This window comes from Bombina bombina, chromosome 10 (genome assembly GCF_027579735.1).
Source record: "Bombina bombina isolate aBomBom1 chromosome 10, aBomBom1.pri, whole genome shotgun sequence".
Classification (NCBI taxonomy): domain Eukaryota; kingdom Metazoa; phylum Chordata; class Amphibia; order Anura; family Bombinatoridae; genus Bombina; species Bombina bombina.
In genome coordinates, this window is record NC_069508.1 from 40,170,033 (window position 1) to 40,183,083 (window position 13,051).

The following is a 13,051-nucleotide window of genomic DNA, read 5'->3' on the forward strand; positions in this document are numbered from 1 at the left end:
GTCACAGTCATGTGATCAGGGGGCTGGAAGAAGGTTCCTAGATACAAGGTAATCACAGAGGTAAAAAGTATATTAATATAACAGTGCTGGTTATGCAAAACTGGGGAATGGGTAATAAAGGTAATAAAGGGATTATGTATCTTTTAAAACAATAACAATTCTAGGGTAGACTGTCCCTTTAAAGTGACAAACAACATACAAATCAATCTCCCCGTAAAATATTCTAATTAAAGGAACAATAAATTCATAATTAAAGTTTCATGATTGAGATAAAACGTGCAATTTAAAATTACTTTCCAATATACTTCCATTATTTAAAAGTGCACAGGTTTTTTTTTTATATACACACTTTGAGGCTCCAGCTCCTACTGAGCATGTGCAAAAGTGCACAGTATATACATATAGGCATTTTGTGATTGGCTAATGGCTGTCACATGATACAGGGGGAGAGGAAAATGGATTAGCTTTGAAATGTGGCAGAAAATATTCTACTGCTCATTTCAAATTCAAAATAAGTGCTATTGCTATGTCTTTTTTTTCTTTCATATAGGTAGTGAGAGTCCACAATCCATTACTCCAGTGAATTACCTTTCCTGACCACTAGGAGGAGGCAAAGATTCCCAAACTCCAAGAGCCCTATAAAACCCCTCCCACCTCTATGAAAACTAGTTGTGTCTTTGAAGGTGAAGAATGAAGGTGCTACAGATGTTTCTATGAGAGGGTTCTCAGACTTAGTTGAGGCTCAATGTTCCCCTCAGAGTGCTGCTGTTTGACAGAGGGATGTGTTGGGAGTATTGGGTAGTGGCACAATTGCAACATGTTGGGAGTTGGTCACAAGCTTGTTGCAGGGGCATGGCCTTTGCCTCCTCCTGTTGGCATGCTTCTGTTTAATTTCCTCTGCTGTTACAGCACTGGTTTGGCTTTCTATTGGGTTTTGTATTGTCTTCCAGTAGTTAGGTGCCTGTGGGTAAGTACTTTTTTTTTTCACTATGGCACTCATATAAGCCTATTGGGCTATAAGATATTTATATTGAATATACTATGTAGCGTATGAACTATATTATAATTTATAAACTTCTAGTTTGTTCATTTTTCTGGTTCCAGGGAGGGTTAGAAAGCTACAGCTGTTTTCTTGGTTTCCTGGCTTAAAGGGACACTGAACCCAAATTTTTTCATTTGGGATTCAGATAGAGCATGCAATTTTAAGCAAATTTCTAATTTACTCCTATTATCAAATTGTCTTCATTCTCTTGTTATATTTATTTGAAATACAAGAATGTAAGTTTAGATCACGGCCCATTTTTGGTGAACAACCTGGGTTGTTCTTGCTGATTGGTGGATAAATTCATCCGCCAATAAACAAGTGCTTTCCATGGTTCTGAACCAAAAAATAGCTTAGATGCCTTCTTTTTCAAATAAAGAAAGCAAGAGAACGAAGAAAAATTGATAATAGGAGTAAAGTAGAAAGTTGCTTAAAATTGCAGGCTCTATCTGAATCACGAAAGAAAATTTTTTGGTTCAGTGTCCCTTTAAGCCTTTGATTTAGAAGGCTTACTTAGAGGAGGGTCAGTCTCCTCCTAAACTGATTACTGCCCATTCTGCTAGGTCCTGGGCCTTTACGAATGAGGCATCTGTAGATGAGATTTGTAAGGCAGCTACTTGGTCTTCTTTGCATACTTTATCTAAATTCTACCATTTTTTTGGTAGCCTTGATAGGAAAGTCCTTCAGGCTGTTGTTTCTGGGTTTTCACTTTGTTTTATAAATAATTTTAAAAAACAAAAATACTTATGTTTAAGCTCATTTTAGTATTGTAAAAAAGAGAGTTAAGTGGGGGAAAAATGATAAACGTCTAATTAGATGATAAATAATGCTGGTCCCGCCCTCATTACTCTTGGACTTAACTGCTTGAGTATTAGTTTCCCAGGAGTAATGGATCGTGGACCCTCACCACCTATATAAAAGAAAACATAATTTATGCTTACCTGATAAATTTCTTTCGACCCCACCCTGTAATTTTGTCTGGTGATATTATATTTTTCCAGCACCTCCTTTTTTTACCTGCCCCTTTTGTTTGCTCTTTATTTCCTTTCTCCAACATTGGTGTTTCCGGTCCACGGCGTCATCCTTACTTGTGGGAATATCTCTTCCCCAACAGGAAATGGCAAAGAGTCCCAGCAAAGCTGGCCATATAGTCCCTTCTAGGCTCCGCCCACCCCAGTCATTCTCTTTGCCGTTGCACAGGCAACATCTCCACGGAGATGGTTAAGAGTATGTGGTGTTTAGTTGTAGTTTTTTATTCTACTATCAAGAGTTTGTTATTTTAAAATAGTGCTGGTATGTACTATTTACTCTGAAACAGAAAAAGATGAAGAATTCTGTTTGTGAGAGGAAGATGATTTTAGCAGACAGTAACTAAAATCGATTGCTGTTTCCACATAGGACTGTTGAGATGAAGTAACTTCAGTTGGGGGAAACAGTTAGCAGACTTTTCTGCTTAAGGTATGACTAGCCATATTTCTAACAAGACTGTGTAATGCTGGAAGGCTGTCATTTCCCCTCATGGGGACCGGTAAGCCATTTTCTTAGTCTCAAGCAGAATAAAGGGCTTAATATGGGCTATAAAACTGGTAGACACTTTTATGGGCAAAATCGATTGCTTTATTTGGGCATTTTATACATGTTTATGCTGGTTTTTCACATTTATAAACTTGGGGAACGTTTTTTAACGTCAGGCACTATGTTAGACACCTTTTCCAGTCAGGAAGGGCCTTCCCAGTTGTAGGCTGAGCCTCATTTTTGCGCCATTACTGCGCAGTTGTTTTTGAGAGCAAGACATGCAGATGCATGTGTGAGGACCTGAAAGTAGTTGGAAAAGTTCCTAGAAGGCGTCATTTGGTATCGTATTCCCCTCTGGGCTTGGTAGAGTCGCAGCAAAGGCTGTAGCTGGGACTGTAAAGGGGTTAAAACTGTAACCGGCTCCGGTTTCGTTATTTTAAAGGTTAAAGCTCTGAAAATTGGTGTGCAATACTTTTAATGATTTAAGACACTGTGGTGAACAATTCCTTCATATTTTTTCACATATTCAGTAATAAAGTGTGCTCTGTTTAAAATTTAAAGAGACAGTAACGGTTTTTGTGTTTTACTGACAAGTTTAAGCCTGTTTAACATGTCTGTGCCTTCAGATAAGCTATGTTCTATATGTATGAAAGTCAATGTGTCTCCCCCTTCTAAATTATGTGATAATTGTGCCAAGCGTCCAAACAAAGTAAGGACAGTACTGTCACAGATAATGAAGTTGCCCAAGATGATTCTTCAGATGAAGGGAGTAGACATGGTTCTACATCATCTCCTTCTGTGTCTACACCAGTTTTGCCCACGCAGGAGGCCCCTAGTACTTCTAGCGCGCCAATGCTTATTACCATGCAACAATTGACGGCTGTAATGGATAACTCCATAGCAAATATTTTATCCAAAATGCCTGCATATCAGAGGAAGCGCGATTGCTCTGTTTTAAACACTGAAGAGCAGGAGGGCGCTGATAATTGTTCTGTCATACCCTCACACCAATCTGAAGGGGCCATGAGGGAGGTTTTGTCAGATGGGGAAATTTCAGATTCAGGAAAAATTTCCCAACAGGCTGAACCTGATGTTGTGACATTTAAATTTAAATTAGAACATCTCTGCGCACTGCTTAAGGAGGTGTTATCTACTCTGGATGATTGTGACAACCTGGTCATTCCAGAAAAATTATGCAAGATGGACAAGTTCCTAGAGGTTCCGGTGCACCCCGACGCTTTTCCTATACCCAAGCGGGTGGCGGACATAGTGAATAAGGAATGGGAGAAGCCCGGCATACCTTTTGTTCCCCCTCCTATATTTAAGAAATTATTTCCTATGGTCGACCCCAGAAAGGACTTATGGCAGACAGTCCCTAAGGTCGAGGGGGCAGTTTCTACTCTAAACAAGCGCACTACTATTCCTATCGAGGATAATTGTGCTTTCAAAGATCCTATGGATAAAAAATTGGAGGGTTTGCTTAAAAAGATTTTTATACAGCAAGGTTACCTTCTTCAACCCATTTCGTGCATTGTTCCTGTCACTACAGCAGCGTGGTTCTGGTTCGAGGAACTAGAAAAGTCGCTCAGTAGAGAGACTCCATATGAGGAGGTTATGGACAGAGTTCACGCACTTAAGTTGGCTAACTCCTTTATTTTAGATGCCGCTTTGCAAATAGCTAGATTAGCGGCGAAAAATTCAGGGTTTGCAATTGTGGCGCGCAGAGCGCTTTGGCTAAAGTCTTGGTCAGCGGTATCATCCAAGACAAAATTGCTTAATATCCCCTTCAAGGGTAAAACTCTCTTTGGGCCAGAATTGAAAGAGATTATCTCAGACATCACTGGGGGAAAGGGCCACGCCCTCCCACAAGATAGGCCTTTCAAAGCCAAGAATAAGTCTAATTTTCGTTCCTTTCGTAATTTCAGGAACGGACCGGGCTCTAATTCTGCATCCTCTAAGCAAGAGGGTAATACCTTACAGACCAAACCAGCCTGGAAACCGATGCAAGGCTGGAACAAGGGTAAGCAGGCCAAGAAGCCTGCCGCTGCTAACAAAACAGCATGAAGGAGTAGCCCCCGATCCGGGACCGGATCTAGTGGGGGGCAGACTCTCTCTCTTTGCTCAGGCTTGGGCAAGAGATGTTCAGGATCCCTGGACGCTAGAAATAGTTTCTCAGGGTAATCTTCTGGAATTCAAGGAACTACCCCCAAGGGGAAGGTTCCACATGTCTCACTTATCCTCAAACCAAATAAAGAGACAGGCATTCTTACATTGTGTAGAAGACCTGTTAAAGATGGGGGTGATACACCCAGTGCCAACGGCGGAACAAGGAATGGGATTTTACTCAAATCTGTTTGTAGTTCCCAAAAAAGAGGGAACTTTCAGACCAATCCTGGATTTAAAGATCCTAAACAAATTTCTCAGAGTACCATCGTTCAAGATGGAAACCATTCGAACGATTCTACCCACAATACAGGAAGGTCAATTTATGACTTCCGTGGATCTAAAGGATGCGTATCTACATATCCCTATCCACAAAGAACATCAGCAGTTCCTAAGGTTCGCCTTTCTGGACAAACATTACCAGTTTGTGGCACTCCCATTCGGGTTAGCCACTGCTCCAAGGATTTTCACAAAGGTACTCGGATCCCTTCTAGCGGTTCTAAGACCAAGGGGCATTGCAGTAGTACCGTACTTGGACGACATTCTAGTACAAGCGTCGTCTCTTTCAAAGGCAAAGGCTCACTCAGACATCGTTCTGGCCTTTCTCAGATCTCACGGATGGAAGGTGAACATAGAAAAAAGTTCCCTGTCTCCGTCGACAAGAGTTCCCTTCTTGGGAACAATAATAGATTCCTTAGAAATGAGGATTTTCTTGACAGAAGTCAGAAAGTCAAAACTTCTAAACGCTTGTCAAGTTCTTCATTCTATTCCTCGTCCTTCCGTAGCTCAGTGCATGGAAGTAGTAGGTTTGATGGTTGCGGCAATGGACATAGTTCCTTTTGCGCGAATTCATCTAAGACCATTACAACTGTGCATGCTGAAACAGTGGAATGGGGACTATACAGACTTGTCTCCAGTGATTCAAGTAGATCAGAAGACCAGAGACTCACTCCGTTGGTGGCTAACCCAGGATCACCTATCCCAGGGAATGAGCTTCCGCAGTCCAGAGTGGGTCATCGTCACGACCGACGCAAGCCTAGTGGGCTGGGGCGCGGTCTGGGAATCCCTGAAAGCTCAGGGACTGTGGTCTCGGGAAGAGTCTCTTCTCCCGATAAACATTCTGGAACTAAGAGCGATATTCAATGCTCTCAGGGCTTGGCCTCAGCTAGCAAAGGCCAGATTCATAAGATTCCAGTCAGACAACATGACGACTGTTGCGTATCTCAATCATCAGGGGGGAACAAGGAGTTCCCTGGCGATGAAAGAAGTGACCAAAATAATACTATGGGCGGAGAATCACTACTGCCACCTATCTGCGATCCACATTCCAGGTGTGGAAAACTGGGAAGCGGATTATTTGAGTCGTCAGACATTCCATCCGGGGGAGTGGGAACTCCACCCGGAGATCTTTGCCCAGTTGACGCAACTATGGGGCATTCCAGATATGCATCTGATGGCGTCTCGTCAGAACTTCAAGGTTCCTTGCTACGGGTCCAGATCCAGGGATCCCAAGGCGACTCTAGTGGATGCACTAGTAGCGCCTTGGACCTTCAACCTAGCTTATGTGTTTCCACCGTTTCCTCTCATTCCCAGGCTGGTAGCCAAGATCAAACAGGAGAGGGCCTCGGTGATCTTGATAGCTCCTGCGTGGCCACGCAGGACTTGGTATGCAGACCTGGTGAATATGTCATCTGTTCCACCATGGAAGCTACCTTTGAGACAGGACCTTCTTGTTCAGGGTCCATTCGAACATCCAAATCTGGTCTCCCTCCAGCTGACGGCTTGGAGATTGAACGCTTGATTCTATCAAAGCGTGGGTTTTCAGATTCCGTGATAGATACTCTGGTTCAAGCCAGAAAACCGGTAACTAGAAAGGTTTACCATAAAATATGGAAAAGATATATATCTGCTGGTGTGAATCCAAGGGATTCCCATGGAATAAGATAAAGATTCCTAGGATTCTTTCCTTTCTACAAGAAGGTTTGGATAAAGGATTATCTGCGAATTCTCTAAAGGGACAGATTTCTGCTTTATCTGTCCTACTACTGGCAGTTGTGCCAGATGTTCAAGCATTTGTTCAGGCTCTGGTTAGGATCAAGCCTGTTTACAGACCTTTGACTCCTCCCTGGAGTTTAAATCTAGTTCTTTCAGTTCTTCAAGGGGTTCCGTTTGAACCTTTACATTCCATAGATATTAAGTTGTTATCTTGGAAAGTTTTGTTTTTGGTTGCTATTTCTTCTGCTAGAAGAGTTTCTGAGTTATCTGCTCTACAGTGTACTCCACCCTATCTGGTGTTCCATTCAGATAAGGTTGTTCTGCGTACTAAGCCTGGTTTTCTACCAAAGGTTGTTTCCAACAAAAATATTAATCAGGAGATAGTTGTACCTTCTTTGTGTCCGAATTCAGTTTCAAAGAAGGAACGTTTGCTACACAATTTAGATGTAGTCCGTGCTCTAAAGTTCTACTTAGAAGCTACAAAAGAGTTCAGACAAACTTCTTCTCTGTTTGTCGTCTATTCTGGTAAAAGGAGAGGTAAAAAAGCAACTTCTACCTCTCTTTCCTTTTGGCTTAAAAGCATCATCCGATTGGCTTATGAGACTGCCGGACGGCAGCCTCCTGAAAGAATCACAGCTCACTCCACTAGGGCTGTGGCTTCCACATGGGCCTTCAAGAACGAGGCTTCTGTTGATCAGATATGTAAGGCAGCGACTTGGTCTTCACTGCACACTTTTGCCAAATTTTACAAATTTGATACTTTTGCTTCTTCGGAGGCTATTTTTGGGAGAAAGGTTTTGCAAGCCGTAGTGCCTTCCATTTAGGTGACCTGATTTGCTCCCTCCCTTCATCCGTGTCCTAAAGCTTTGGTATTGGTTCCCACAAGTAAGGATGATGCCGTGGACCGGACACACCAATGTTGGATAAAACGGAATTTATGCTTACCTGATAAATTACTTTCTCCAACGGTGTGTCCGGTCCACGGCCCGCCCTGGTTTTTTAATCAGGTCCGATGAATTATTTTCTTTAACTACAGTCACCACGACACCCTATGGTTTCTCCTATTTTTTCCTCCTGTCCGTCGGTCGAATGACTGGGGTGGGCGGAGCCTAGGAGGGACTATATGGCCAGCTTTGCTGGGACTCTTTGCCATTTCCTGTTGGGGAAGAGATATTCCCACAAGTAAGGATGACGCCGTGGACCGGACACACCGTTGGAGAAAGTAATTTATCAGGTAAGCATAAATTCTGTTTTTTCTACCTCCTGTCTTGCTTTGCTATACGTCAGACTAGTTTCCAAAGAGGTGGGAGGGGTTATATGGCTCTTGGAGTTTGGGAATCTTTGCTTCCTCCTAGTGGTCTGGAAAGGTAATTCCCAGGAGTAATGGATTGTGGGCTCACATCACCATGAAAGAAATTAATTTATCAGGTAAGTAGAAATTATGTTTTTCTACTGTATTCAGTGCCCCTTTAAAGGGACAGTCTAGGCCAAAATAAACTTTCATGATTCAGATAGAGCATGTAATTTTAAACAATTTTCCAATTTATTTTTATCACCAATTTTCTTTGTTCTCTTGGTATTCTTAGTTGAAAGCTTAATCTAGGAGGTTCATATGCTAATTTCTTAGACCTTGAAGCCCACCTCTTTCAGATTGCATTTTAACAGTTTTTCACCACTAGAGGGTGTTAGTTCACGTATTTCATATAGATAACACTGTGCTCGTGCACGTGAAGTTATCTGGGAGCCATCACTGATCGTCTAGACTGCAAGTCTGTCAAAAGAACTGAAAAAAGGGGCAGTTTGCAGAGGCTTAGATACAAGATAATCACAGAGGTTAAAAGTATATTATTATAACTGTGTTGGTTATGCAAAACTGGGGACTGGGTAATAAAGGGATTATCTATCTTTTAAAACAATAAAAATTCTGGTGTAGACTGTCCCTTTAAGGAAAGTAAAAAACTGCAATATGCATTCATTATTTGTTTTGTCTGAAAAATTTACTTTTGAAGTGGGCAGCGCAGTGTTTGGGGTATTTGAATGTTATATCTAAATTAAAAAGTAAGTTATAGCGCATCGTCATTAAAACTGATTAATTAAACTCCATCTAAAATATCACTAACATTCCAGATGTTTTTAAAAAGCGGAGCGTTTACTAACCCTTTAAGTATTCGGAAACTGCCCTGAGTCTGCTAAATGCTATGCAGTGATTGGTTAGCTTCAAACTCATTTAAATCTAATTGGCCAGCAGGTGAAAGGATAAACATGAATTACATCAGACTTTTCAAGAGGTGTGTGCCTGAATTGCTGGCATTAAAAAAAATATTGTATAGTGCTTAATTGTTGTTGTATGCTATGATTTCCATGCCCCTTTAATATGTGTAACTGAAAACTATATCTTCAATCCGAGTGTGTCTAAATGATTGAGGTTTTTCTTGTGAAACTAGTGTGCAGTTATGCCTGAAACACATGTGCTGATTTGTGGTCTTTTACCGTTGTGGGGAAAGTATTTGTCTGTATACTGTTGGTAAGGCCCAGATTGCAAAAAATAAAAGGATAATTGCCTAACGTCAGTTACTACTTAAACGCTTAACAAAGTGAAAAGAAAACAGTAACCTGCAACTGCCCTATCAAAGTACTGTAGGGTCCTGCGTTATAAATATATAGTAGGTACTGCTGTGTAATATATATATATATATAATATATATATATATATATGTGTGTGTGTGTGTGTGTGTATATATATATATATATATATATATATATATATTCTTTAAAATTATGGTGGAGATAAAAATCTGAGATTAAAATCCTCCATGTCTCAAAAGTAAATCAATACAAAATTTTTGCATAGGAAATTAGCACATCCAGGCAAGTTCCCTGCTTGCTTTTCGCCAGTAAAACTCCATGTACATTGTTACCAATGCACAAGAGGATTCTGGGTAAGATATGCAAATTAGATATGCAAAATCTCTGATTTTTTTGCTTCAAATACTGTTTTAACACAGCGTGTTATCCCATTTGTAAACCATGGGTATTAACGTGGAGTTCCCCACCACCCACCTCCCTCTGTGCTCTGCGGCTACAGCTGCCACTTTTCTGGCAAGGATTTCCACAAGATTTTGGAATGTGTCTGTATTAATTTTTGCCCATTCCGCCAAAAGACATTTGGGAAGTCAGGTACTGATGTTGGAATAGAAGGTCTGGCTCCCAATCAATGTTCAAGTTCATTCCAAAAAGTATTTAGTGGGGTTGAGATCAGGGCTCTGGGCAGGGCCACTTGAGTTCCTCTAAACCAAATTTGTCAAACTGTGATTCAAGGACCTCACTTTGTGCACAGGGTACAGTCCTACTGGAACAAGAAAAGGCCTTACCCAAACTTTTGGCACAAAGTTGGAAGCATCCAATTGTCTAAAATGTCTTTGTATCCTGTAAAATTAAAGGGACATTAAACACTAAATCAATGCTAGATAGAATGATGCTGCGTTCAAAGAAAAGATTAGTCTGAGAATAAGATGTAGATGTATTTTTTAAAGTTTCATTAGCTGTTTAAATAGTGACAAAATAAGTGTAAAGTTTTAGTGTCTATAAAACAATGGGAGCTGCCATGTTGTAATTTAGGTTACTTTCCCTGCTGTGACCAATTAGGGACAGTTATAAATAGGTCACTAGAGTGTACAGCCAATGGCTGTGGGGAATGTAACAGTGTTGTGCACTTCCATTTCTAACAGAACTTAAAAGCTCACAATTTCAGAATGGAATTACAGGAAAGGGGGAACAAAATAAATCATTAACGTATGTTTTATACTACCATCTAAAAGTGTTTAATGTCCCTTTAAGATGACCCTTCTCTCGAACTAAGGTAGCTAGATTAAACCTGGTAAACAGCCCCAGACCCATTATCCCTGCTCCTCCAAACTTTACAGTAGGCACTATGCATTCTAGTAGGTAGTGTTCTCCTGGCATCTGCCACGCCCAGATTTTTCTGTCAGACTACCAGATAGTGAAGGGTGATTCACCACTCGGAGAACACGTTTCCACAGCTCCAGATGCTCCAGTCCAGTGCCGACACGTATAACACCACTGCAGCCAACACTTGGCTTGTGTGTAGCTGCTCAGCATAAAAAAAAAATTAATGAAGCTCCAGACCACAATTCTTGTGCTGAAGTTGTATTCAGAGGCAGTTGGAATTCTGTAGTCAGTGATGGAACAGATGAAATGTGGTTTTTACACAGTTCAGCAACCCCGCTCTGTGAGTTTGTGTGGTCTCCACTTTGAGCCTAGGCTGCTGTTGCTCCCAGACGCTTTCACCTCACAATAATAGCACTTAAAGTTTACCCCGGCAGAAATTTTACAAACGTTTAAAGTCACTAAGCTCTTTAGTATGACCCTTTTGTACTGCTAATGTTTGTCTATGGAGATTTCATACCTATTTGCTGGGCTGTATGCACCTGTTAGCAATGGATGTGGCTAAAACACCTGAACTCCGTATTTAGTAGGTGTTTCCACATAGTTTCGGCCATATAGTGTGCTTGTTTGTAACTATAATGCTCCTCTTTAGATTATAGAGGCAAACATGCTGTGAGAAAATAATACATTTTATAATGTTAAAAAAAACAAAAAAGTGCACAGTACATAACACCAGAACAATCCCCTTGCTTTTATTCAATCTAACCACTACTGAGGAAACGCTACTGTGCGGAGGACGCTTGCTGGTTGGCCAAAGCATAGTTTATGCTGTATAAAGCCATGAGGGAGGTAATTTCCGATGCTACTGCAGGTTATGTGCAGACCACGGTGAACCTGAGAGAAAAGAATAAACACATTAAATAGACCCTGCAAGTTAGCCACTTACCATGTATTTTACCGACAGTGAAATAGTTTGTGATCATCGTTCTCAACAAAACTGTTTATTAATAATGTGTACTCTCCTGATCCTCGGGCTGTATTTCTGAGGAGGATCAGTGGTAACAACTTGGTCACTTTCACTAAATATCTTCTAGTCTGCATGGAGCACATAGCATTATTACTGCTGCCTATTTTGACGTTGTGTTTGGCATTCAGGCTTACGATGCGATGATGATGGCTTCCATGAACAATCTCGGGGGTGTATATGGCAGGTCTGTAACGGCAGAGCATCACTGTTACTGCACCCATTCATGTTCCAGGCCTTAAAAGGGACAGCCAAGTCCAAAAAAAACTTTCATGATTCAAATAGGGCATGCAATTTTAAAAAAAACTTTCCAGTTCATTTGTATCACCAATTTTGCTTTGTTCTCTTGGTATTCTTAGTTAAAAGCTAAACCTAAGAGGTTCATATGCTAATTGTTTAGACCTTGAAGGCCACCTCTCATCTGAAAGCATTTTGACAGTTTTTCACCACTAGAGGATATTAGTTCATGTGTTTCACATAGATAACATTGAGCTCATGCACGTGAATTTACAGAGGAGTGAGCACTGATTGGCTAAGGTGCAAGTCTGTCAAAAGAACTGAAATAAGGGGGCAGTTTGCAAAGGCTTAGATACAAGGTAATCACAGAGGTAAAACATATATTATTATAACAGTGTTTGTTATGCAAAACAGAGGAATGGGTAATAAAGGGATTATCTATCTTTTTAAACAACAAAAATTCTGGTGTTGACTGTCCCTTTAAGGACTCTTAAGGCAGATTTTTAAGGGAACGTGGAAGTCAGAATTAAACTTTTATGGTTCAGATATAGAACACAATTTTAAGAGAATTTTCAATTTCCTTCTATTATCACATTGATTTCATCTTGGTATCATTTGAGGAAATGCATACCTAGGTAGGCTCAGGTGCAGCAGCACTACTGATAGCTAGCTGCTCATTGGTGGTTACATATATGCCTCTTGTCATTGGTTAACCAGATGTGTCCAGCTAAGGTCCCAATAGAGCATTGCTGCTCTGAAACTAACCATTCAACAAAGGATACCAAGAAAAGGACGACAGACGTAAATTAGAAAGTCTCTCAATCACATGTTCTAACTGAATTATGAAATTTAGTTTTGACTTTAATACCCCTTTAAGTCAAGGTTTCTTCCAGGTGATTGGTTCATTCTCTATGAGATTTAGTCTTTATGAGATTTATTCTGCTTCTTTGTGTTCTTCAGTAGTTCAAAGAAGCAAAATATGCACAATACTATACTCTTAACTCTATGGCCCATGCAGGGTTGGTTTTCAGAGCAGGAGTCATTCTGCCAGGGCTGAATTATTGGTTATTTCCTAAAGTCAGTCTTTTAGGTTCTTGAGGGGCCTTACACTGTCGGCTGTGTTCTTGATTATGGACTCATCAACCAGTTCCTGTTAAGTTATCAACATT

General features: G+C 40.7%; 1 protein-coding gene across 3 annotated transcripts in view; it reads left to right on the plus strand.

The window, feature by feature from the left end:
• The window catches only part of EVI5 (ecotropic viral integration site 5), a 406,332-nt gene that overhangs the window by 348,668 nt on the left and 44,613 nt on the right, over positions 1-13,051 (plus strand). The gene's annotated exons all lie outside the window — the stretch shown is intronic.